The sequence below is a fragment of the Pectinophora gossypiella genome, chromosome 16, assembly GCF_024362695.1.
Source record: "Pectinophora gossypiella chromosome 16, ilPecGoss1.1, whole genome shotgun sequence".
Lineage (NCBI taxonomy): Eukaryota > Metazoa > Arthropoda > Insecta > Lepidoptera > Gelechiidae > Pectinophora > Pectinophora gossypiella.
In genome coordinates, this window is record NC_065419.1 from 9539453 (window position 1) to 9561826 (window position 22374).

The window sequence follows — 22374 nt, forward strand, 5'->3', positions numbered from 1 at the left end:
ACATGCACTGTTTATTTTGGAAAAAGCACGAAATACAGAGTAATAAGACTAATAATAATCAAATAATAAAACAAAATAAGCAGAGAATAGTCGGATTGCCATGTAGGTAATCTAGTCAAGTCTCCTTTTGCAATAAAGTATATTTGAATTTGGAATATTTTTAATAACATTCATATAATAGGCTAGTTTCCAACTAGTCAAATCAGTTACTTTTTACGAAATGTCAAAACACGAAATTACTACTGGAATTTGTATGAAAAAGCACACTGTGACGTCAAAGAAAAACGTGATAAAATGTCGGACTTACTATTATGTTTTTCTTGATTAAAACGAATAAATAAGTTAAATAGAAAAAAGAAAATGTAAAAGAAAAACTAACGAAAATAGTTTTAGATCTGTCTTGTAATCAGAATTTCATAATTTATCGTGAACCTAGTTAGACCCAATACAAAACCCAAAAAAGAAGTTAGACCCAAAAAAGTCGGATGTACCTAAGTAGTTGCAAGTTGCTGTTATGTTAGTCGTTGAAACCATATTGCACTATCTCTCACTACTTTTTTACTAGTCTGGTTTGTTCCACTGCTGGGCAAAGGCCTCCCCAATGAGCTTCCACTTCTCAAAATTGGAGTCCGTGTTCAGCGCTGTAGTCATTTGTTCGATCTCGCCAGATTTTTCGCACTCCACTTGACCTCAACCCTGCTCCGACCCCCGTCTGAGTTAGAGCAGAAGTTGGGATCGCCAGGCACTAGGAGCCGTGATTTTGAATTACTCATCATAAGGGGGATTTGGACCGAACCTCGAGCCGAGCCGAGCCCAGAGGGTGCCAGAGCCTCGTTCGTTTTCAGTAGGTGACTTGCGCCCCAAGAGATGTTGGTTGGGACCCCTGCATCTTTGACGCATAATATCACAGTATAATGTCTTTCATTGATATATATATCTCTCTCTCTCTATTTAAGAGCTGCGCTCTTGTCGGTGGAGTAACCGCCATTCCTCTCTTCTTCCCGCCAAAACCTTCACCTCCCGATACGACACGACCTGCACCTTCTCTTTTATTTGTTTCATAAATGTTATCCTAGGTCTACCCCTTCCTCTCTTCCCTTTAATTTTTCCTTCTATAATGTTTGTTATAAATGAATCTTGTCGTATCAGGTGGCCAATCATATTTCCTCTCCGGTTCTCTATAGTCTTCAATATGGTTCTCTTTTCTTCAACTCTTTCCAGCACTTTTTCATTTGACACCATTTCAGTCCAGCTTATACCCTCCATCCTTCGCCAACACCACATCTCAAACGCTTCCAATCTCTCTCTGTCTCTCTGTGTCATAGTCCACGTTTCACTTCCATAGAGTGCAATGCTCCAAATATATGATTTAATAAACCGTTTCCTTATTTTTAATGATATGTTTTTGGTTTTCAAAATGTATTTTTTCCTGTTAAATGCTTGTTTGGCTATTGCAATTCTGGCTATTATGTCTTGTGTGCATCTAGAGTCACTATTTATTATACTTCCAAGATATTTGAAACTATCAACTCTTTCTAATATGTTGTCATTCAGTTTAACAGGTCTATAGTTTGCTGGATGTTTGGATGTTGTCATTATTTTAGTTTTGCTCGCGTTTATCTTTAACTGAAATTTTTTGATTACAATGTCCATGGTTGTTATCAGATTTTCTAATGCTATTTCATTTTCTGCGAATGCAGCAATGTCATCTGCGAATCTTACAAATTTGATGTTTTCCCCATTGATTTTAACCCCCCCTTCCAAACTTTCCTTGATTTCTTTAATGGCGCACTCTATGAATATGTTGAATATCAACGGTGAAAGGGGACAACCCTGTCTAACTCCTTGTCGTATTCTTGCTATTCCCTTTTCTTCTCCAATCTCAATCACTGCTTCTTGTTCTCTATATAATTCCATTATTATTTTCCGGTCTCTGTAATCCACTCCAATGTCCATAAGTGCTTTCATCATCAATTTCCAGTCCACCTTGTCGAACGCTTTACTGATACGCTTTACGCTTTATTGATATATATATAGCCTCTAATCTAATAACAAAGCCACCAACACCAATACATATCCAAATAAACATCATGTAAAAAAAATACTAGCTTAGTTTACAATTTAAGGGATTTATAAAAGAAGGGTGTTCTGGAACTCTTAACAGATCAGTCACATTTCAGAAACTTCTGCAATGTGAAAAGAACTACTACTACTGGTTACTACTTACTGATGTAAGTAAGTAGTCGTTACATGAGTCATGCCAGGGGTCTTTGCCGGCTCAATAGTAACCCTGACATCAGGGTTGATGGGGTTGGTACTCCACCCTCACAACCCACACAAGAGCAGAAGAAGCTTCTGGAAACTCACCGAGTGCTTCCTAGTACCTACACATTGGCACAATAACCATTACGAGTAAGTAATAAAACGTAACAGTATCTGGCATTGGCAATAAAATTCCACGTTAAAACTCCTCGGTAAATACCTACCTGAGCGAGATTCATAAAATAAGTTTACCCTATACAAATGGAAGAAAGGGAAGGGTTCTTTAGATGCTCAGATACCCATTAAAGGGGACTTATCCGTAACTAAATGGACCTACATACATATACATAAACAGCCTATATACATCCCACTGCTGGACACAGGCCTCCCCTCAATCAACCGGAGGAGGTATGGAGCATACTCCACCACGCTGCTCCACTGCGGGTTGGTGGAGGTGTTTTTACGGCTAATAGCCGGGACCAACGGCTTAACGTGCCCTCCGAAGCACGGAACCATCTTACTTTTTCGGACAATCAGGTGATTCAAGCCTGAAAAGTCCCTACCAAACAAAGGACAGTCTCATAAAGTGGTTTCGACAATGTCCCCATCGGGAATCGAACCCGTAAAGTCAAATTCCCTTAAATATACCTAGCGTTAAGTAAGCGCAACATGCTTTAACTCTTTGAAGACAGAGTACTAAAGATCTTCCTCTCCTTAAAACTTGCTAACTTGTCGCACGTAAGTTTCACTAAGCACACGAAGCTGGTTTAAGTCCAGGCAAGTTGATTAGGTCCCTCTTCCAAACTTGGACCTTAGAGTCTGAACATCATTACAACTTGTGTCCACAGTTTAAAAGTTGCTATACTCGTACTTGTAAGTATGTTGTTAACTTATTAGGTACAGATTAAAGAGAAGGTGAACGTCGTGTTTTATAAGAACGTGAAAGAATTGGCCTTTGATAGACAAGAATGGAGAGTGCTACACCCACAAGAGCGTGGCTCTTAAATTAATGATGAAGTACCTAGGGCAACTTCTTAGGTAGGACTTTCATCAATCAATAATACTTTATTGCACAACGACATATACAAAGGACATAAACACTTCCTGGATAACTTTATCCTTTGACTAAGCAAACCCTACAAAGTATGTAAATAAAATTCGAAATCTTTATTTTTTGATCAAATCAAATACTCTTTATTGCACAGAAATAAATTTCAACAATCAGACATAACACAAGAATACAGTACAATTTGGCCGGCCTTATTGATCCGTAAGTAGAAAATCGAATAAACGTAACGTCGCTTTAAAATGGAAACCAAAAAAGCGCCGTTTTGAATAATCGTTTTAATATTTTTGTTAACAAAACCTTGCAACAGACATGCTAGTTTCAATCCAGGTAAACATTAAAATTTATGGTTCATTTATTTTTTTCACCTGGATTAAAATTATTTTAAAACAATCGAGGTTTTGTAGAAAAAAATCACTTCAGAAACTACGAATAAAGGAAATTCCACTTGATATCGACTCCGAATCGTGGCCTGAATCATCATCCCCTTCAGTATTCGTAATAGTGTCACTAACACCCATACCTACTTGTATGACTACCGTATATACCTACTTGTACGGGATGTAAGTGACATCGTAACGAATACTGAGAGGGACGATTCAGATGATGATTCTGAGTTAATATCAAGTGGAATTTTCCACCGCAAAAGTATAGAATTAAAAGTTCAAAATGTGTTTTCAAAAAGGTGGCGTGGTTTTCATCACAAGGGGAAATGCGTACCTTCCGTATTGAAAAACTTCACCATTAAAAGAAAATGTAGGCTATTTATTTTACGTAAAAGTGGCAACATAACAAAACCAAATCGCATAAACGTAAAACGTTTATGCTCCCAAGAACTAACACAGAAAATATGACGCCAGAATCACATAAACACTGCTCGTATCATAATCCCATGAAGATACTTACAGCGATTTTATGTCCTGAAAATAGCACTATGAATGGCCAACATAAAGCGCCACAGAATCTCCTGCCGTTGCTGAACGTGGCCTTAAGGCTATCATCTCGAATTTCTACGCTGGACTGGGAGCTAATAAATAACATAGATAGAACACGTTCAGCTGCTTTTCTTTTCGGGCGTGTCGTAAAATTCGGCACAGGGATTGCATCATTCCTAACATACAATTATTTTATGCGATGGGGTGATCTCCGTCACCGTAAGGTTCATCATATCCATCTTAGGAATTCGTATCAACAGGGGCTGGAAGTGGACTTTGATTACTGGCTCTGCCTACCCCATTAGGGATTACAGGCGTGAGTTTGTGTATTTACCACTATAAATTGCTAACAATCTCATGCTCTGAACGTGGTCTTAAGCTGATTAATATCTCGAGAACGACTAAACGAATTTCATTGCAGTTTTTACCATCTAAGTATGAACCTACCTAGTACGTTTTTTGAGAAAAATAGTAGGTACCTATTAAGTATTGATTGTCATCTGCATGGCCTTTTATCCGTCTAAATGGTAAAGGTAAATTCTAATAATAATTATAAAAGCGAAAATGAATTTGTTTGTTACGCTTTCACGTGGCAGTCAATCACTCAACTAACCTGATCATGAAATTATGAGTGTCATGTCAAGGATAAAGAAAAGGATAATTTACTGAGAGTACTTTGCAGTTAAGGGAAAAAAGTGTACTTGCTGGTTTAACGAAATTCACGAGGACACCGTCGCAGGCAACAGCTAATCCACAATAATTCACGACAATAACTGTCAAAAACAGAGTAAGTACCTAATGATTTTAACGAATTAAGTCAAACTAAATTCTAGTCCAGAGTTGAACGAGGCATGGGCGAGTAGCTAGTGAAAAATAAATAAAGCACAAACTTATAGCGACGCTATTGTAGGTCAAAGACTTTAAGCTTTATGTTACGTTATTACATTTCATATTCAGATTTTATGGAGACCTAGAATGAATACACAAGGGCCGTTTGAGTACGGGCATGTTCGTAAATGAAAATTTTACTTTTATATTATGTAAATACGTTTTATTTATTCGTTTAATAGTCGACTGCATTTGACGCATTTATTAGTTAGACAATAAAGATATCGCCTACCTTCATTAATATACGAATTTATTCTAATAATCTGTTCAAAATTCAAAACTTATTAAATAAATTCAAGGATTTTACATTTGCAATGCGCAATGGCCCCTTTCCGTTTCAGTGGATAAGACATAATATAACTTAAAATGAAATTAGGTGGTATTATTTTTTTTTTTGGTATGTACAGGAATCAGCACCATTATGTGTAATTACAAAATAAATAAACAACTTTTCTCACCTGGCTTTCTCCGCACGCGCCATTGCACCGGCGGGGGCGCCGGGCTACCTGAGCCCGACGACGCCAGCTTGAAGTCGTCGCCTGGAAAAAAACAATTATAAAATGTCTAAGTAAACATATAAAATCATAGAAAAATTCATAAAAACTACCCTGATTCAAAACTCAGATCAACGCCATCCATCGGATTTGTTAAGTACTACGATAACCGCTAGGAAGGAAGATTTATTTTCGGGCCAAGATACCGCGATGGCGTGACTTTAAACACGCTTGAGCTTATAGTAGAAACTGAGTTTTCCGATAGATGGCGTTGCTGGTAAGCTTTGTAAATGATGTACGGCAAGTTTTTCGTAAATGTAAAGAAGTTTATTTAGTCACACAATTTCAAAAAGTAATAAATTAAAAAGAATATGAAAAAAATATCCTTGTTCTGACAAAAACGATGATGGGATTGGTGGGTAAAATGAGATTGACATTGCAGAGGATTAGGGTGGGGGTAGTGACATAAAGATGCCTGCATTTGGTTAAAAAGACCTGTGAATGATGACGATGATGATCACACGTACCTATATCTTAAGTCTGGGGTCTCATACCTACTAAGCAAGCACAGTTTTATGTGGATTAGTACTGAGTAAAATACAGACGGACGTAAAAGGATGAAATGGCGAGGCCCAGACGAGACTAATAAAGTTGCACGGGTCACGAAGTCCTAAAAAACCCTGTTATTTCATGAAACAAAACTGGACACAGCTTGTACTGAATTCTAAATCTTTTTGTGCAGAATTTTCTTCGCATCCCATCGAAATAATACCTTAATTGAAATTTCAGGGGTCAACGAGTTTTGTGAATAGAAATTGTTATAGACTCAGGTCGTAACCAGGAAATTTAATTTCGGAAGTATAAAAAGAGCTTATGTTTTTAGAGTTCAGACCAGCGTAAAAGTTTAAGTTTTTTAGACAGAATCTAATTTTGACAAGAAAAAGACCACGAAGTACACCAAACAGTCGTAAGCCATTTTTGGTATGGAGGAAATGTTATACCATCATCATCATCATCAGCCGTACGACGCCCACTGCTGGGCATAGGCCTCCCCCAAGGATCTCCACGACGATACCATACCACATAATAGCAAAAATTATTTCAATGCTTCCGGAAATGCAAAAAAATAGGTGCCTGTTTTTGAAAAAGGAAAACAGTAGTATTGCCCGATAAGTAATCGACTGTTTATCGATTCATTATCGGTTATTTTGTAAGCCCCTAAATAATCTAAATATCGATATGCTATAATATTTGGAAATTCTACAATTATATGTAATATTTTTCACAGTTGCATATAAAAGGGACACTATCGGCAACTCAACACAGTAAAATGCTTTTGATGATACCGTAAACAATGGCCTGAAATCGAATTGTCTGTTGGGTATTAAATTGTCCACCAAGCAATTAGAAGTAATGGCTCTTTTACCTTTCAATTAATTTTCTTATTTTATCTACAGCGGAATAAATATGCACTGCTTGACTCATTCGTGTATTTTGAGTTTGTCGTCGCACTTTCCTTGATTAAGGAAAATGGAGAGAGCACTGGGAAAGCATTCAATTAAATGTTAGTACGAAATATTTAAAATTTTATTTTTATATTAAATTGTAAATTTATTTATTTATTTTCATGGGATAGGTGTAGGATATTTTCACAGAAGTACATGTACAGTTATGCATGAGCAATATCATGTACCCACTATAGAACCCTGTCGCACTGTCATATTTGACATTTAATGAGGCTTACGGTTTAAATTGTCAAAAAAGTTAATGTGTCATGGTTGTAAAGTGTATAGTCATAGTCATAGTCATTTATTGATAATAATAATTACACGTCACAGATATTACAAAATTCAATTAAACATATTAGTACTCGTGACCGTACAATCAACCACATTATCCACGTATTACTTGGTGGTGATTCCAGTACACACCATCTAAGCTTACTTTAAGTTATACCTGTGATTTTTGTAAGGGAAAGTTTTTGTGGTGGAAATAATCTTTTCGGTAGTTTTAACTACCTTTTGTAAAACAATGCGATGCATATTTTTTTATCAACAAAATGGTATTTCGTTACAAAAACTGAAAGATAGATCAATGAATCGACTTTCCAAAACATTTTCTCAACTCAAGCACGAATAACATTTATATCTCTAAGAGTAGAAAATTTCTAGACGTTCTTTCATAAAACAGTGTGGTTTCCGATTTCTGACATCCGACAAATTTCTGCACGGAAATTGTAGCCGCAAGTCAGTTCCGCGCAAGTTCCGTGCAACGCGGTCCAATCAGAGCTACTTCCGAGACCAACTTTGTCTGGAAAGCGTAGCTTAAAAGTTTAGAAATAGACGAATATTACTATTCGTAGTATATGTACTACTAGGTACAATGGAATAGAAACTGTTTAATTAGGTATCGCGTTTTGAAGGCTGAGACTGAGACGTCGGCGTCGCTAAAAAGGGTAGCTAAGTTTCCCCAAGTAGCATTGGCGAGTCTAAAAAGGGGATATTAGATATCTAATAGAATGCGATTTGATTGTCTACCTCTAGAGTAAAATAACCCTCAAGTTATCTTCAAGAACGCTTATAGATAGCCTCTAGCCAAGTGGGCACAACCTTGTAGCTATTCATAAGAAGGAGTTAAGAACGCACGAATAGATAGAGTTAAGAGTTAAAAATTTTCAAAGTCTAAAGGCGTACTTCTAGAGTCTTTCTAAACTGTTTATAGACCACAATGTGCACTAGTAGATAGTCTATAGATAATGTTAAGAGCTAAACAGAAATCTTTGCATGTGAAGTTTTAAGACCAAATTTTCTTAACATTAACATCTTTAAGATAATTTTTATTTGAAATAGACAACGATTCATAATGGCGCAGATCTCACAAGAGTAAAAGTTAATATTACAACATGGCGTTACAAATTTCTAAATTCCTATTTATTTACCGCTTATACGGGCTGATACTGTCACCTAGACATGAAAAACCTAATGCGGATGAAAGTCTCTCGTGGAATTTGTGTAAAACTCTCTTAAAATAAGAGCGCCCGCTTTAAATGTAATATTTAATTAATAATTTACCAAATAAAAAAAAATTTTGTAAAAAAAATATTTTTTAAATTAGATTTAAATGCTTTAACCATTTATTTCATTCATAATATAGTATTTTAAAACGTGTAGAATGATTTATTAGACATAATTTATTCATAAAAACACGAATAAATAGTTCGTTATAATAATGTAAAAACGTATCAAGCAATAAAAATGGCGTCTAGTTAAAATTGTCTAGAAAATCGATTCCTTTAGAACAAACATTCTAAAGAATTATCTGTAGTATGGCTCTAGATAATGACAAGACTATTTGTACTTGTTACATACTAAACTTACTAGTCGAAGAAAAAACAGGTTTATGAGTGATTTAAGATTGCCTATAAACTGTCATTTTTGTATACTGTTTTATCTTCTCGGAGTATTTCTAGACATTCATCAGAGAACTGTATTTTTTACGTTGTGAACAATTATGGATGGAATTGTGCAGAAGCAATCGATTGCATTAATTGACGAGGGAAAGTAAAATATTTTTATTTGTAAACAATGCGAAATATAATCTTAAGTCATTTAGATCTTTCGTTAAATTCAGTCTAGTATGGTTTAAAGAAGGCGATAAAATGTATGAGTGGTATTACATCTATCCAAAAATGCTCAGACGATAACCTCTTGTATATAAACATAGTTACTTTGTTTTTAACTCCCGTGGAGACACTTCGTGCGTATGCGTAACCCTGTGATATTAGCGTCAAAACGATATTGAATTCTCTTTTATAAATAAACCTACCATTTGTAACATTTTTCAAATTTTTGTGTTCATCATTATCCACCTTAGGATTTTGTATCATAAGTGGCTGCAAATAGTTTTTTGATTTGTAGTTCTGCCTACCCCTTCAGGGAATACGGGCGTGAGTTTATGTATGTATGTATTGTAATATATTTTTTTTATTTAAATATAAAGAAATTTAATGATAGACGTTCTGTACGTTTTTCTACCTCTTAGGTGAATTTTATTATTGGACTTACTTGCAATATTAGAGATTCCTAGAGCTTTAGTTTTTTCAAATCTAGCATATTTCTTTTTTTTTTACTGGTATATAATGACGATGACACAGGTCCGTTATTTTCTCCTGATATTATTCATTTTCCAAAATAGAACTCGCTATTGCAAAATAGAATTCACTTTTATCCGTGCGGCGACGGAGAAAGAATACGATTGTCGCTGCCCCCCTTTTCCCGTGGGTGTCGTAAGAGTTGACTAAGGGTAATTCCAAACATAACACCTCTTTTAGCTGGTGGTAGACCCCGCCACCTGGTTAGCTACCACCCTCCCGCCGGAGCCAAGCGCCAAGCCACTTGCTGCGTTCCGTCTGTGCGCGGGAGTACCAGTGCCTTTGGGGGATGTAAGGGTATCAGTTGTGTTGCTTAGAACCGATTTGGTTCCTTAAGCGACGTCAGGCCGGGAAGCTCCCTCTGGAGGGTAGTGGGATTCGAGTCACGGTCTTGCCGGTGGCCGACCGCAGGTAGTTGGGGGCCCTGTGGTATTCCGTCAATCAGCACACGACCCTAAAATGATTTGTGACCGCAGTGCAGTAATAATAAGGTCGCTTTTTCTAAACTTCATTTTTGTGCATTTATTTTGTCTATGGTGGTGGTTTGGAGCATACGACCCTACAAATACCAATAAAAATCACAGTGAAGTAATAATAAAGTCGAACTTTGTTTGAATAAAAGTCATGATTGACAAATAAGTTTTAAATTTAAATTGGTGGATAGATTAATACCCCTCTTACAGGTATAAGTGGCAAATCGCTTCACCAGCCCCTCCATCTCAAAGGCACCACCACAAAGATCACCTTTATACTCGGCGCTGCGTCAATTTGTACACATCCATGAATAATATAAAATATTATGGCATTACTATCTAAGAAATTAACACATCCAAGGTCCTCTAAGACCTCTAAGTCGGTCCAAAGCATTTAATCTCTCGCCTCTTGAACTATATCTTGAGTATGAGGCAATATATCGGCTGAACGCTCACGTCAGGACCAGCTGGGAACCCCAAAAAATGAGATCGTGATCTTTAAATTTTTACTGTCTCCGTTGCATAAAGCCAATCGATCTAGTAAAATTGCACTTAGTTATGCTATTGTTAGGCAAATAAACACTGGAAACACTGTTTCACTAGCAAATTTTTAGAATAACTATAACATATCTATAAAAGTAGTTTATTTAGACTTTAGTGTCTCTCTAAAACAAAGATAAGAGTACAACTAGCTAAAATTGAATATTTGTAGAAAGTTATATCTTAAAATATACCATCTTATCTATAAAATATCTAGAAAATAGGTTCCTCTAGGCTTTATTCATTATTTATAGATAATATTGTCTTAAGATAATCGTCATACCTAGAAATGTACTTAAAATAAGTGCTCTATAGAGCAAATTATCTAAAAATAATCAAATATTAGTGAAGATACTCTATAAGAATACTAATACTTTATAGAAGCCATCTGTAGAAAGCCCTTGTCTAGAAATAAACCACGAATAGACTATCAATAGATAATTTCGTTTTAAGCCTCCAGACCGATGCTACTTGGGTCCATTAGTGTACATTCATTGATTAAAAATTTTTTTTTTCAACGCACCCCGGACACTCCATATAAAAAACTCATTGTACCATTCGCCACCTAACTTCTAAATGCGACCGAGACAACCAGTCCCCTCCTTCCTTCGTGGTTCACGACCATCCAAAATAAACCCCAGAAGGGGTAAATTAGGCACCTGATACGATTTCATGCGGGGCGAAGTTACAGTTCTAGGCGTAAAAGTAATAATATCTTTAATCTATGCTAACAGGTAAAGCCACCAGTCACGACGTCAAAAGACCCTAAACATACAGGGTGACATCGTAACGAAAACTTTAATGGGTTATTAAGACCATGATTCTGAGTTGATATCAAGCGGAATTTTCCGTCGCAAAAGCATGTAATTTAAAATAACTAAAATTTTCATGAATTTTCCAAGAGGAAATTCAACTTGTTATCAACTCAGAATCATGGTCTGAATAATGCCCCTCGGTACTCGTTATGGTGTCACTAACACCCGTTTGAACATGTATGGCTTATATACCTAGTTGTACGAGGTGTAAGTGACATCGTAACAAATACTGACGGGGATGTTTCAGCTCTTTATTCGGAGTTAATATCAAGTGGAATTGTCCATCGCAAAAATTAAGAATTTAAAATAATTAGCACAAAATATAGTGGATTTTGTGGCGGAAAATTCCACCACCTCAGAATCTTAGTCTGAATCATCCCCTCAGTGTTCGGTATGGTCACGAGTAGTAATATGTATACACATTGATACCATGTCACATTAACTTTTTTGACAAAAAAAACCGTAAGTCTTAATGAAATGTCAAATATGACAGTTCGACAGGGTTCTTAAGTGGGTATATGATATTACTCATGACTGTACGAAGCCACTAACAAGCTGTATAGAATAGAGTATTTCCCCGAAAATTGTTTGATCAGCTCTTTTGATCAACTTCCCTTTAATATTCAAATTCAAACACAATGACAATAAGAAACATCTATAAACACTTTTCGTGTGCCCTTATTCTATAAGGGTAATTTAGTACAACAGTCACAAGTTTCAATAAGGTAAATGGCTTTTGTGTGAACAAATTGGCAGTAAAATATTCCTACAGATACCTCCAATTAAAATGATCGTTATCTGACAATTTCGGGAACTGTTGTTTATTTCCTCAGGCCGAAAAGTAATTTAGTTTTTTATTGTCTTTTTATGTAACTTCCATGTCTATGACGCACTTCGCGTTATTAATTTATTTAATAGTTTTTTTGTAACATATAACATCCCTATATGTTTCGTTTTTCATATTTAGCTGTAGGTAAATATCTACGAATAAAGTAAATATAGTTAATACTCTATACGAATATGGTTTGTGCACAAAATTGTATAAACATAGTAGATACTAGTAATAAAATTTTATTGTGTTTAGTACGTTCAGAAGAAGAATGAATTGGTAATTGAATCAGTTTTTTTTTTAAATTAAGATGGGTTTGGGTTTGGATTTGGGATGGGTTTTACAAAATATAAGCACATCTACTCACTGGGCATTATTTTATCAGCTAAGTAATAAATAAAAGATAAGAAATTAATATTTACTTTATTTATTTGTATCAAAACTATTTTATCTAACATAATATGCGCAGTAACTATTTGAAACAAGTATCATTATAGATATCTGTTAAATATGAATTAAATAGCTATTAATGAGATATTCGTTGCGATAACAATTCTAATCTAATACTTAAACTTTGGAACAGTGTGTAGAAACAGGATTAAAAACTAGTGAATAGAGCAGGTAACTACCTAATACATCAAAAATGGAAAATTGACATCATCTCCGTAGCGTTATCACGTTTAATCTAACCTGAAGATTTGACAGGTCCGATTTTTTGGACCCTGTGAAAAACGTGATAACGCTACGGAGATGATGTCAATTTTCCATTTTTGATGTTTTAGGTAGTTACCTGCTCTATTTACTTATAAAATTTATATAATAAAAATTAAGAATTGAAAATAATTAACAAAAAATATAGTGAATTTTGCGGTGGAAAATTCCATTTGATATTACCTCAGAATCATAGTATGAATCATCCCCTCAGTGTTCGGTACGGTCACGTCAGTAATGTTATTATATGTATAAGCTCCTCAATTGGGCTAGTCAGAAATAGGTAAATCTATGCATTTTTTTCTGTAGCCTAGTTAGTGTCCCACTGCTGGGCAAAGGCCTGCATTATAAAATGAATTAAGTACCCACGCTCCTAAGAGCATTCTGTTAGACCAACGTTAATCAAACCAGCGTGCGCGTATGAAACGATTGATGAAAGTGGAGAAAGCAAGAGAAAGATCAGGATCGGAGCAAATGGAATTCCATACTCTCTACTTACCCCGGTAAGAAATAGGCGTGAGTTTATGTATGTATGTGGGATATAGAAATAACACAGGATATATTTTACTCCTTTTATTTCACACACCTAATATTAAAACCAAAATCCTTTCACCCGACCGACATCGCAACAAAGACTCCCCTTTCTTACTTTCTAAAACTGCATTACGTCACATTCATTACTCATCCTCCTTTCATACCATAAACAATCAAATTCCCATTCATTATCCTTACATAGCATTCTCCCTTTCCTACATATATATTATTACGGTATTTATATTATTACGGGAGGCCTTTGCCCAGCAGTAGGATCGAATAGGTTAGATAAGATTAATTATTTTAACTCTACATTAATTAATTTATTGTTGTTTAGGTATCTGTACGTCGACCTGTCTGTCATTATAGGTAGTATTCCGTAATTCAATAAATCGTAATCAGGCCCCTGCAATACTAGCTGTGATTAATTAGTGCAGGGACCACCGCAATCCGATTGTACGTAATTATCATACAGTATACGGTATAGTACAACACTATATAGTATAGTATAACACTACACCATAATGCTCGGTGTGTTTAATTGACCATTATTGTGCCTACATCCCTTTAGTAGTTCCTCTTCTTCTATCGTGTGGGTTGTGAGGTGTAGTACCAACCTCATCAACCCTGGCCTTGTAGTAGTTAATAACAAACGATTATTATTCTAATTATTATGATTCTACTATTACCTAATATAGATACTCCAATTAAATAAAACTCAAGCTTTTAATTCAAACATAACATAATATAACATTACGAACAAATTCCAATGGGGTAGTCTGAGGTACATCCACCGCAAGATGACCTAAACCCATACCTCACCGAGCTTTCTGTTAGCTCCGTTTCCATTGACGCGAAGCTGTGCGGATATGAGCGGAGATGTGCGGATTTGACCAATCACAGCGTTCGAGAGAGTGAAAAACGAAGACGCTCTGTCACTCTCTCCCTCGGTGATTGGTCGATTCCTGCACATCTCCGCTCGTCTCCGCATAGCTCCGCGGCATTGCAAACGCAGCCTTACGTGATAGATGTTTAGCCGTATCGCCGTATATAATGATCAAGCCAACTGTGTTAGTGAAAACTACCTATTTCTATAAGATTAGGTAATACAGCCATTTTGGTAGATCGCTACCGATAATCCTGTGAAATAAAACGCAAGTTTATAATTCGATTTTAAAGAATTATATTTCTCGACTATTTCAAACGCTTCCAGAGCGTAACTTTTCCACGATGTCCGAGGATGATATTAAGTTAGACCTCGACAACATTAAAATTGAGTTACTGCAGCCGGGTATGGGAAATATTACATCCTTACGCCAGAATATAGTCGTGGTTCGTAGCTGGAAAGATAATCGAATAATCGGGAAACTGAAACACGACAATTTTCCAGTAAAAATTGCCAATAATGGTAAGGAGGTTGATGGAAGCAGTATTTATTCTTCATTTTTAAATAAACGATTCTAATTAAGATCACCACAGAATGGTCTCCGAATAGAGAGACGCAAGCGTGGCAGACTTGGATTTGGATGCTTTCCTGGAAAGCTGGCCGGAGGAAGCACTGGAGAGAGAGTTCTGGAAGAAATGGAGGAAAGCCTTTACCCAGCAGTGGGACACTTTAGACTAGATAAGGAGAAGATAAGATTATATTATAGTCACTGTGGTCCTCTAGTTCATCGGCTTGCAACTCCAAGCGCCAATTCGAACCCCGGGCTTCGGGTCATGCACCTATGAGTTATTAGATTATCTTATGCACTTATGATAATCTAATAACTTTTTCACTAACACAGATGGCTCGGCCATTCTAGAGGGCGATACGGCTCACCACTTATCATAATGGTCTAGATAACAGAAACGTCGCTGAGGTGTGGGTACCTACACCTAGCTGAACTAAGTCACAGTCGCTAAGGTGTGGGTACACCTCAGCGACCGCAACTTAGGTAGTTCATCTTGCGATGGATGTACCTCTAACTACACCAATTGGGATATAGACGTGAGGTTATATTTATGTTTATCATACTTTCTAGCCATAGGTACCTATGTCTAGGAAATTACCTACCTATATATATATTTAATCCTTAGTACTTTTTAGGAGTACCTAAGTATTTGTATCTACACATACATAACATAACATAAACTGCCTATATACAGGGTGTTAGTGACGTCGTAACGAAAACTTTGAGGGATGATTGAGACCATGATTCTGAGATGATATGAAGTGGAATTTTCCGTCGCAAAAGTATGGAACAGAAAATAATAAAAAGAAAAACAAAAATTTTCATGAATTTTCCGACTAAAAATTCCACTTGATATCAACTCAGAATCATGGTCTGAATCATCCCCCTCAGTATTCGTTACGGTGTCACTAACACCCATACCTACTTGTATGGGTACAGTATGTACTTGTGCGGGGTGTAAGTGACATCGTAACGAATACTGAGGGGGATGAAACAGCTGATTATTCTGAGTTAATATCAAGTGGAATTTTTCATCGCAAAAGTATAGAATTGAAAATAATTTTAAAAAACTAAAAAAAAATCATGAATTTTGCGACGGAAAATTCCACTTGATATCAACTCAGAATCGTGGTCTGAATCATCCCCCTCAGTATTCGTTACGATGTCACTAACACCCTGTACGTCCCACTGCTGGGCACAGGCCTCCCCTCAATCAACCGGAGGGGGTATGGAGCATACTCCACCACGCTGCTCCAGTGCGGGTTGGTGGAGGTGTTTTTACGTCTAATAGCCGGGACCAACGGCTTAACGTGCCCAACGAAGCACAGAATCATCTTACTTTTTCAGACAATCAGGTGATTCAAGCCTGAAAAGTCCTTACCAAACAAAGGACAGTCTCACAAAGTGATTTCGACAATGTCCCCATCGGGAATCGAACCCGGACCTCCAGATCGTGAGCCTAACGCTCTAACCACTAGACCACGGAGGCTGTTGTATCTACACATATTTGGTAACAAATGTTATATTTTTTATGATACCTCCCTTCTGTCGCAATCTTTAAGAAGGTCATTCGCTTGACACAACTTGAAAGCCTGTTATAAACTTCTTTATTTACAGGAAAAGTAGCAAAAATATTCAGATGCTTTTAGGTTTTATGAAAGTACGAGGAACTTGGCAGGCAATACTAATTTAGTACTCAAAAACGTAGGGTCAACGGCTTGGTATTTCGTGAAAATGAAGTGCCTTGTTGACGAAGTGCGGTCGATCAACTCGTAAGAAGCTTAACCCGGCAAATCAGAAACGCAAAAGGAAAACTAAATAAGTAGGCAGTCGCAATAATCGTTACAAACTTTCGGTAGGTACGATAAGCTGCAAAAGTCCAATCAGTTTCTTGACAAGTAATAGTAATGTAGAGGTAATAGTAATTTCTTGCAAATTAACTGGTTTCACTTAACACCTCCTGGATACATGTCGTTTCTGTAATAGACCAAAAACATCTACAAAAACATAAATTTTATAATTATGACAACTAATGGTTCATAATTTCACCACTGTTTACAAATAATTCGCTGGGCTCAGTGACTACACTTTTGCTATTTGATTTTACATTGATATTAGCAAGAGCAAAGCGGGCAGCGGATACCGAATGCAAGTCGAATACTGTATTTGACTCGAATGCTGACTGAAAATAGCATTCGATGGAGAACTACCTGGATTTACCTAGTAAAAAAATGCAATTGCGCAAATAAAATAGCGATTAGGGAAAGGTTATTCACAGGATTTGTTGTCTTAAGACTCACTCTGAATTGACACTCCGCCCCTCATCAAAAAGAGTTTGAAGCTAGTTTGATTTACCTCACCCTGCCGACGAGGGCACGGTAAAGAGCAAGGGAGCGCGCGTGATCTGACTCTCGCGCAACGATTTTGTATGAAGTGTCCGGGCTATGTTATTGTTACAACAGGCCAAACGCGAGCTCTCTACTTAAATTAGTCTAATCCTCAAACTTCCAGTTGATCAATTACAACTTTTTGTAAAAGTTAAACAGGAAAGTTGTTAACTTGTTACTGATGAAGGAGCCACCATGGTCAGATTACGGAGAAGGAAAGTTCCATTTTCTGATTAATGTTCGGTAACGAATGACTAATTGAAGAAAAGTTTTGTAATTTGAGATTGTTTACCGATTAGCCAAGTGTAATTTTAAGCTGCAATAATTTGATTTGTGAATCATACTTAAAAGCGTGATTTATCATAATTTGAAAGCAGAAGCGATAGCTCTTGTAAAATTGAATAAAATAATATTTAATTCTAAGTTGTAACGTACACATCTGATAAGCAATAGCGTGTAATCCCTCTGATATGCATTATTATAAGGAATCAACCTTTATTGTACAAGATGAACAAAATTACCCACACCTCACCGAGCCTAGAAAGTGCTTGCGCGATAGAATGGTATATTTTTTAGGGTTAGCCTAGGTTTAAGCAGCCGGAGTTGTGTGCAACAACAGTATTGAAATAACAGACCAAGATCCTCCTAAATAAGTCACATACTGGTACATTAGATAATATGTTGGAAGAAAGACGTCGCAATTTATTAAGTGAGGCACTTCCCATTCCGGAAGTGAAACGACGGGAGATTAAACGGAACTAGAACAAAGATCCATTCTGCGAGAGTTGAGTGCAAGTTATGTCCCTATTTAATTCCTTTTTCAACTCGTTCCACGAGGTCCATCAAGAAAAGCTTAGACTACATCGTCCACCACACCATCCACAGGTGTGCACGATGCTTGTATTCATAAGATTACGCCTATAAGTATCCCGTTGGGGTTGGTAGAGACCACGGAATTCCACTTAGTACGATCCTGACACACCACCTTCGCTTCCTCTACAGTCATCAAAAACTTAGTGCATGCTCGCCGGTGTAGAGTACTCTAGATCTGGCCTATCTTTAAAACATCCTGGATGTAATCCCAGTATGTACGCGCAGGTCTTCCTCTTCTAACTCTACCCCTTACACCCGCATCATAAATATTTATAATGAATATAACCTGCTTAATGGCTTCATTATCAGATTTTTCCCATTCGCACTAATCGTTATACATAGCTTTCTGTCTTACTCTCTAATCAAGCTCCATATATTTTTTTTTATTTATTGTTGAAAACATTTTACATAATGATACAATTGAATCGCATTGCTAAACCTTGCAGGTTTGTCTCAATGCAATATTCCGCTATTATACAAAAAGACGATGTGTCCTTAAAATATCTTGCCCACTACCGAAAGGTATTTTGAGTGGCCGCGTTCTAACTAATCAACAGAAATATGAAATGAAGTACAAATTAGATTAAAATGGTTCCGAACATTCCGACATCAAATACACAAACAAGCGGCAAAGAAAGAGAGTAGACAGATATATCTGCCCGTAGAAAATTATGGATCTACCGACTCCACTCCAATCTCATCAGTCATCCCGTGATCATGGCGCTTGCAACAGTGTCGAAATATCGCGAGTCTCATATCCCTGCTCTAAACGCGGTAAGAACCCGTTATTATGTGTTTTGATTATCAATGATACTTACCTAGGTACTTATGTAAATGGAAATAGAAGATCTACCACACCCGCAAACCGCATTTATCCGACTGAGCTGCTAGGTCGTCTACGGATAAGAATAAATGGTCTTCAAACTACGATCAAGTGTCACGTCTCGCGAGTGTAATAGGTAATACTCGGTAATATTATCATCGTAGAGAAAGTAGCTTCAATACAATACAATATACGTTATTACACCATAATAAAAGAATATAGTTAAAAAAGTGACTTAACTAGGTACATGGCAAATAAAATATAAATTCTTCAACATACAATATAAGACATAATTATACCGATTGCCGGCGATAGGCCACACCACCTATCGCGTTGGTCTAATAGACAGCTCGGTGAGGTGTGAGTACTTAGTTCATCTTGCGATGGACATTCCTCTAACTACCTCAATACAGTCGTGAGCTTATGTTATAATTATATCGATTGTTACCGTTTATCTTTAACTTGCATTAAAATTCCGAAATGTAACGCTTTAAAGAAGTTAACTTTATATTGCGAGATTAACGATGAACTATGTCATCTATTTGTCTAACGGTATATAAGGTATACTTTTAACAGACTCACATCACAATTTATAGGTAACCATTTAGGTAGTAACAGTTACTTCATAGTATAACAAAGACTGCCTATCTAACTGCTCCATTACATTGCCCTCATGCCTCAGTTTTAAAAAATTGACGTGCTCAACAAAGAGAAGTAAATATTTGCCTATAGGCATAGAATAGAACGGCGAATCTCCGCTTCCCACCAGCGTGTGCGATAAGTTTTCGTTGTTGTTTTCGTTGTTGCGTGTGCGTCTACGATAACGTCAATGTGTAGTGTCTGTATAAAACGAGGTGTTTTGTATGAAGTGTTGGGGTGTGCTATAGGTATAAAACATTATATTATGTTACTAGCGGCCGCCCGCGACTTCGTACGCTTGGAGTTACAAAACATAGAACTTTCATACAAACTTCCAACGCCCATTTTACCCTCTTAGGGTTGGAGTTTCGTAAAATTCGTTCTTAGTGGATGTCTACACTCTATAAGGACTCTACCTGCCAAATTTCAAGTTTGTAGGTGTTATAGTTTCTGAGATTTCGTGATTAATCAGTGAGTGGTATTCACATAAAAGAAAATGAAATTGTACAATTCTGTTTTTTTACCAAATGCAAAACAATATTAAGGGTAAGTGTCCAGTTTATCGCCATTCCTGCCTTATGCATAATACGTGAGTTGGCTCTACTTACGAGGTTTGAAGAGATTTAGACCTATTACTCTCACAAGCAAAACACGGACCCAGAGTACAAAACGGGCTTATCGGAGACGAGAATATAGTGCCCCAAGTTAAGTAACATGGCCTTGTAATTTGTCTAGATTGCCGATAAGATTGCAATGTCCTAGGATATTTTAATGATTATTTATTTATTTAAATAATAATGTAGTGCGTACGGTATATTTACTCAGTTACTTAATCGTTCACGTTCGTTATTGACGCATGTCAAGTCGATATAGTCTCCTCATGTATGAACATGAAACAAATTCCATATTACATTTGGTTTATTTTCATAAAATTTCGTTTTTTCCAATAACATTTGAATTTTTAGTTCGCGTATCAGTAAGTATATTTTTCATCAATATCTAAGTACTATGAAATACAATAACACTTTAGCCATTGCACGCAAATAAGTTTATAGATAAGTACGACTTACTTATCTAAGTACCAGACAATTGGCGCCTTATCGCTTAAAGCGATTTTTTCAGGCGACCATAGCTACGTTACTAAGACGACAAAATAATATAGACAAAGAAAATATATTTTCTGAATAGGGTATTAGACTGGGTGAAAGATAAATTATAAAATGCTAATATAGAAATAGAAGACAGTCTAAGATGATCAAAAATCAATCTCATGTTACTTTTCAACTTACTTTCGAAATTTATTTATGAATTAAATAACAATGAATACGACGTTTGACCGCTTTTATTGATGACGTCACAAGACAGTATTTCCTAACTCCAAAGAGAAATTTCGTTTTGACGTTTCGTAAAAAGTATCTCATTTGACTAGGTTGGCAAGTAGCCTATTTACTAAGTAAGATATTTATAAGGCGGTTACGCGTGGAAGCGGCAATATAAAAGTTATTTCTTCCTCAACAAAAACTGTCAGCTACTTCCTTTATTGGCACGTGGTACGAAGACGCAATATGGCCAGAATAAGATATGTTATAAAAAACGATATATTCTGAGCCCTTTATAAGATTTGTAGGGTCCCGTATAGATCACATTTTCCACCACGTGGAAATAATCTGCGAAACTTTTACCCGTGTCATGCGGCGATGTCCGGAAGTAAAAGATATGGGTAGATAAATTGTCTCCTTGTCATTTTAATCTGCCAATCAATGTCACAAGTGTGCAGTCGTTACATGGGCCATGTTAGCCGAAGTAACCGAAGAGTTGAAGAGGTCGGTCATTGGCCTCGCAAGTAACTTACTGAGCAGGCAGTTGAAAAACCCAATATCGTAAAAATAAACTCTATAAAAACTGAATTATTTCTCGTACCGAATTAGGAAAAGGTCGTAACTTTACTAAGCAGAGAGTGAGCATTTAAATCACATTTATTCCCTCCGGAGTAGGCAGTTAATCCCAGAGGCCTTACTAAAACACAGTAATTACTCTACTATCTATCTCATTCCAAGCAGTTGCCTAGCGAAGAAATAAAATTCAGAATTAAACAAAATAAATATACGTATCACCGACACATTACCGGCGACAGTCGCCAAACGAAGTAATTTCAAATTTTTTTTTGACGACGTTACCATGGCGACTCGTTGAGTTATGGCCATAAGAGAAATGTATTTTAATTCCTACGCAACGTAAAGCAGAAATTTCTTGCTCTTACAAAGAACAAAGACGAAAGAATTCTCAAAAGATTGACGATAAAGAAACCAATAGCAGAAAGTTTTCGTGAGAATGTGAATTCTTATAGACCTGAATAAAGTTCTTATTGCCACTTCCATTCAAACGTAAACTTTTGTAAAGATTTTCTTTTATATTTTTACCGACTTCAAAAAAGGAGGAGGTTCTCAATTCGACCGTATATTTTTTTTTTTTTTTTTTTTTTTTTTTTTTTTTTTTATGTT

At 36.5% G+C, this 22374-nt stretch overlaps 1 protein-coding gene across 3 annotated transcripts in view; it reads right to left on the reverse strand.

The window, feature by feature from the left end:
* The window catches only part of LOC126374064 (dual 3',5'-cyclic-AMP and -GMP phosphodiesterase 11), a 277630-nt gene that overhangs the window by 164694 nt on the left and 90562 nt on the right, over positions 1 to 22374 (reverse strand). For all 3 annotated transcript variants that reach the window (XM_050020522.1, XM_050020521.1, XM_050020524.1), the window contains exon 2: positions 5610 to 5690. The gene's annotated coding sequence lies outside the window, so the exon portion shown is untranslated. The remainder of the gene's footprint in view (positions 1 to 5609; positions 5691 to 22374) is intronic.